At 32.1% G+C, this 6,185-nt stretch overlaps 1 long non-coding RNA gene across 2 annotated transcripts; it reads left to right on the top strand.

Moving 5' to 3' along the window:
* The first annotated feature begins 5,220 nt into the window (after window positions 1-5,220).
* LOC109590173 (uncharacterized) lies at window positions 5,221-6,101 on the top strand. 2 transcript variants are annotated; one of them, XR_002189188.1, is made up of 5 exons: window positions 5,221-5,242; window positions 5,447-5,488; window positions 5,534-5,611; window positions 5,684-5,747; window positions 5,806-6,101. It is a non-coding gene; the product is annotated as an uncharacterized LOC109590173 (long non-coding RNA). The 2 variants fall into 2 exon arrangements; XR_002189189.1 differs by lacking the exon at window positions 5,447-5,488 and having other exon boundaries at window positions 5,222-5,242.
* The last annotated feature ends 84 nt before the right edge of the window (window positions 6,102-6,185 follow it).

The following is a 6,185-nucleotide window of genomic DNA, read 5'->3' as shown; positions in this document are numbered from 1 at the left end:
TCCTCCATACTATAGTACAAGATGATTGATGTCTCTCAATGGAGAGCAAGTATTGGACTGTGGAACTACTGTCAAGCTGCCTCCAGTAGACCAGCTAATGGCCACCACTCTCACTCATTCAAAGCTGCAGTAGACAACAAGTCAGACAGTACTGGATATATACAAGAAGAGAAGAGATGTACACTGCCAGCAATTCTGTTTATTATTGGTTTTATTGTCATTTATTTTTGTTTCCTTTTATTGAAACACAATTCAATTCCTCCACCAGGTAAATCAATAGCTATACTTCATATGTACATTATACACTGTATGTATCATTAGGTCATTGTTACTGTTACCAAGTACAATGTACTACTGGTGATATTGTTACTGATACCCTCCAGTCAGTAGTATTACCTGGAGATATTAATATATTCTCTTCAATTTCTTGTCTCCTCCTCCTCTTATCAGGAGATGTGGAATTTAATCCTGGACCTACTGTTGAAGAAGGTTAGTAAAATTTTTATTTGCTAAAAATAATATTATTACTATTTACATGTACTATTATAAAGCTTGTCGGAATATAAAAGAGATCCTTCGTTCACACTATGCTATATTAGAAGAAGCAACAATGGGCAGTCTTAGTAGAATATCATCACATTTGCATGCCAAAGGAATTATTTCAGATTCAGTGAAAGATTTACCTGACTACAATGGAATGATACAGGAGTTTAAAACTACGCTCTCATTATCAAAAGATGTATCAGAATTAAAAAGGCATTGTCAAGTGTTTCTGGAGTGTATATCTCAAGGTGGACCAACTGATGCTGCTGCTAGAACATTAGCAGTCGAATGGGGAAAAGTATTTGATACGGAATTGTTATTACAAGTACCAACCGCTTCATCAACAATGATATCACAACTTTCACCAGTTTCTAATACTGCATTGACAGGTATGTTATAAAATATACATGTCAAAATAATCCCTACATCAATCATTATAGTGAAGAAATACATGTAGACAATCACTTGCGCTGTAATGCATCAATCCAAAAATTTTTTGTAATTATACATAGATCAATTCATTTACATGTTGGAGTATTAAGCTAACATCTTAATAGCTCTAAATTTAATTGAATAACTAAACTGAAGAACATGTTTTTAATTTTACTATAGGTGCTACTACTCCTCATGATATAAATCATTCTTTTGCAAGTAAAGCAAGTGAAAGGGAAGTGTACAAGTCTTTAGATGAATTGCATGAGCGGTTTTTAAAGTTAGTTTTAATTTTTAAAAAAAATTTTGAAGAAAAATCTAACAACGATGAACAAATAGCCAAACAGGTATCTAGTTGGCTTACAGTAGACAAGGAGTTGGAACATGGCTCCGTAGATAACAATATTGATGATATTTTAAAGAAGATGCAACCTCATTATGACTTCATTGATTGTGAACTGTTACTGGACATGAGCAAAGAGTTCCTACGAGATGTAACATTTACTGATGATGGAGTAACTTATAAACTGCTCATTAATGAATTAAGCACTCATCAACATAATAGTGACAAATTATGCACACTAGAGCCAGTTGTTGCACTAAAAATGTTATTGCAGGAACAATATAAGCCATTTGGTAGAAATGTGAATGCATTACCTCATATTTACATATACCTTCAAATTCTCTGGAAGGAAAAAAACATAAAAAGATTACAGAAACTTATTGAAAAGCTACTACCCCAGTACAGAGAATCAATTAAGGATCATATTACAATATATGACGGATCAGGTTAATATCTCATTATTATGAACTGAAGTTATAATCTTATCTACTTTAGAATTATTAAGTAAAGAAATTCAAGGAGATCTGGAACGTGCTCTAAAATGTGGATCCATAAAGTATAAAGTTAGTATGGTCATAATACAAGGAGAAGCTCGGGTTGGAAAAACTAGCATTGAATCATTAATTCTTGGATTGCCATACAGTGAAGTCAGCCGCCATACCAGTGGTATTGAACGTTCTAATAAATTTGGAAGTTTTTCCATTAACCGATATGCTAGAACTGATGGTAAGAGATGGATGTCAGTAACTGATGACGATATATTCAAGGTTGACATGCAAGAAGGAGTATCAACATCTTATTCAAAAGATCTGACTGAAATTGGTAAGCAAATGTAGAAAAATGCATGACAATTTTTTATGATCTATGGGTGCCTGAGCTTCATGCAGGTAGTAATTGTTCCAAAGATTATATTACCATGCAGATTAGGCTGCATGACCATAATGTGACTTCATCTTAGACTATGTTTTTAGCTTTTACTCATGTGTGATGTATGGTATTACACTAGAAATAACAATTAAAAAATGCTTTAAAGTTCCTCATACATGAGTCAAATTGTTAGCAATGTACCAAGCAACATGTGAGAGAACCTCTATGAAATCTTAATAAGAAACCTGCTATGCAATATGCATGCAAGGTGGTGAAAGCAATCTTAGGAATATTTTTAACTAATACTCTTGTTTTAAATATCTAGGTCTAATAGACAAGGAATGGATGTACTTTTTTGATTCAGGTGGTCATATACAATTTCAAAAGCTATTATTAGCTTTTATGCCTTGTAGCTCAGTCCTTGTTCTAGCGGTTAATCTGTCCAAAAATCTCAGTGCACAATCTGCAAAACCAATGTTGCTAGATGATAAAATTGAGCTTCTTGATGATCCATATTCTTTAAAAATAGAAGATGAGCTACAACAAATTTTTTCTGCTGTAACTTGTAATATTAAGCAGTTCAGGTTAATGATGGAAGATCAACCATATATTAAGGCACCTCCAAATGCAAACCTTCAAGTAATAACTATTGGTACACATCGTGACAATTGTTATAATGAAACAGAAATGATACAAAATATTCAAATTAAATTAAATTCAATTCTAGAAGATAAATGTAAGGCCATTGGTATTGAATATCATGATGCTCTACATAAAGTTGATGGCAGAAAGGCTATGCATGGCTGTGGTGAGTTTGATGAATCTATAAAAAATATTAGAGAAGTATTGCAACAACAAGCTTATGAAATTAAAGTACCATTGAAGTGGCATGACTTTGGTGATATTCTTTGCAAAAAAGCAAAGGGAACCAATGGAATATTGAGATTATCTTCATGTATAGAATTTGGAACATTAGTACATTTGTCAAAACCAGAAGTTTTGAGTGCACTGAAATATTTTCACGCTTTGAAAATTTTATGTTATTATCATAATTCACCAGCAAAGGATATCGTTTTTGTCAAGCTAGATGTTCTCATTAACATTATTAGAAAATTGATGATTGCAGCCTATGAATCTCGTGAAAATTTGAAGGCAGGTCCCGAGAAACTTAAACAACTAGCTGCAAAAGGTTATTTATCAATTAAAGTTTTAAAAATGTATTCTGGTGCACTTAAGGGAAATGAAGACATTCTTTTGGGTTTATTTGAATACCTTAAGATTGCTGCTTTGATACCAACAGATGAAGAAGATGTAGTGTTTTTGATGCCTGCACTACTTCCCCTCAAAGATGTCTCTGATCCTTCTACCTTTTCTAAAACATCTCCTCTTCTTTATCATTTTAATGATGAACCAGTACCTATGGGTCTTTTTTGTGCTGTTGTTGTCCAGCTTCTTTCTTATCCTGGTGATGAAAAATGGCACATCGTTACAGAACACTGCTACTCAAATTTCTTTACTTTACAAAAGAAGTACAGTTTGTGTCAAGTAATACTTGTGGAACAGCTTTACTGCATTGAAATTTATTGTGATGATAATTTTTCTAAACAAAATATAAAAAAGTCTATAAGGAAAGCAATAAATGATGCCATGACAGAAAAACATATTAATACTAATAACAATCCAATTGAAGCATTCTACTGCCCCTGCAGCCTCTGCAATAGAAGTAGAAGACAGTGTACAAAAGTTGAGTTTCATGATAGTAATGTATCTATCAAGTGTACATATAGTGGCTATTCAAAGCTGTCAGACTCTCAATCTCATGCATATCTGTCCTGGTTTATGACTCCAAAGGATGAAAGTGCAAGCGGTGCCCTTGAAGGTGAGTATAATATAGTAAATGTATTAATTAGCCCACTAGCATATGGCTCTTTGAAAATGAATTATTAATTGATGTACTACTGTAGGTAATCCAAAGGATATATTAAGGACTCATTCTGATAAACTCACTGATGCTATTGCTACTAGCCTTTACAGAACATTAACTGAATTACATGATAAAGGATTGATACCTCAACAAGCTTTTGATGATATACTTGTAATGGGAGTTATGACTGATTATACTAAAGCAATGAAACTGATGAGTGTATTACAACGACAGTTGGGATTATCTCTTAATCCAGAGCAGTATCTTATTGATATATGTCATGTATTAATAAACCAACAACATCGTACACTAACAGATATTGCTACCTCTATATTACACCAGTTAGGTAAGTGTGTGTATATTTTCAATTTATCAGTGATCAATATACCGGTAGTCATTATATCTCAATACATTAGGTCAGTCTATACCTGATAATGTCAGTTCACATACTGTACTAGCATCACAAGTTGATGATACAAGAGGTAATAAATTATTTAATGTGCCATTATACATGTACATTGTTTGTACGCATTTTGATCAGTTTAGCAGTGATGTTAATGTACCCGTACATCAATGATAAAACCTGCTGAAGGAAATAATTCAACAGTTCAAATGATTCAATGCTCCTTTGTAGTTTATTCATTAAAAATGTTATGATTATAATTCTTGACAGACAAGGAGCTTAATATGGCAGCTGTCATAAAGATATTTATTTCTTCTGATCACCATTACAACCTAATTGGGATTGGGTTGGGTGTAAAGGTGTCTGATCTGATCCAAATACCAGGAACAGCACAAAAATGTCTTATTATTGTATTCCAGAGGTGGTTTGTTGCCAATAAAGATGTCAGTTGGGATACATTAGTTAAACTTTGTGATGATTTTCCTAATGAACTGGGCAAAGCAAAATTTGAACTTCAGGCATATACTGGTATAAATGTAGGTAAGTTAAGAAGCCTAATATTTTAATTTTTGAAAATTTTTATGTGTACGTACATTAATCCAGTGTTCCATAATATTGATTAATTATCTCAATACATTAGGTCAGTCTATACCTGATAATGTCAGTTCACATACTGTACTACCATCACCAGTTGATGATATATCCAATACACCAGTTACTAATATAAGAGGTAGTTAGTTTTTATAATAATTATAATACCATAAGTCAAAAATTTATGTGGCACAATTTTTGTATTTCAAAATTATCCTGTGATTTATTTTGTACATAAAAAGACTGTGTCATGTATTATTGAATGTGGCATGTAATTATTGTTATTGTTGATATTAGATTTTAATTATAATTAAAGTGCATATTTTAAATAATGTTGAACCAGGTTCTAATGAAGGAGTGCAATTGAGGCACTCACATGAATCTTGTAAGTTCTAGTTCTAAAACAAAAAATTATGAAATTAATTTCTAGCTGATACTACTGATCATGGTAATGAATTACCAAGTGGAACAAAAGGAAATAATAATAAACCTTTTCTGGATTCTTCAGGTAATTTTTTGGTAATTAAAGCCATGATAAAGATTGTTTTATATTACTGGTATTTTATTATTCTTTTGTCAGTTAAGTCGTATGTGGCACTTGATATCGTAGCACCTCCTTGCTTTGGTGGTAGCTGTGAAATCTAGTAAGTGGCATTCACTATAAATTATAAACTTATACATGTATTGCTTATGTTGCTTCAGGTAAAGGCAAGTAAAGACTTATCAAGCCTGGTGTCATCTATTTTATACATGTACTTAATAATTATAAAGAATACTTAATGTGAGTGAATTACTTGTTAAAACATGCTGAAATCTCACTAGTAATGTATGCATGTAATGTTACTAGTAATGTAGTAATGTAATCATTAAAAATGATTTCATGTTTTCTGCTATGTATTCTGCACTTTTGTGCAAATGCTGCTGATAGTTGACTTTTTAGTTTTTTTGTACTTAATATGCATGTAGTTTTTAGATAAAAATTTCTTTGCTATTTAAAATTTTCTCTAATAAATACGGCAGTTTTTATAGTGCAAGTAAAGGAAAATAGAAATTATTTAAGCTTTTGCACTCAGTGCATGATA

This window comes from Amphimedon queenslandica, unplaced genomic scaffold (assembly GCF_000090795.2).
Source record: "Amphimedon queenslandica unplaced genomic scaffold, v1.1 AMPQUscaffold_10404_Cont17018, whole genome shotgun sequence".
NCBI lineage: Eukaryota > Metazoa > Porifera > Demospongiae > Haplosclerida > Niphatidae > Amphimedon > Amphimedon queenslandica.
The sequence above is the reverse complement of the archived record's forward strand: the minus strand, read 5'-3'. Positions and strand labels throughout refer to the sequence as shown.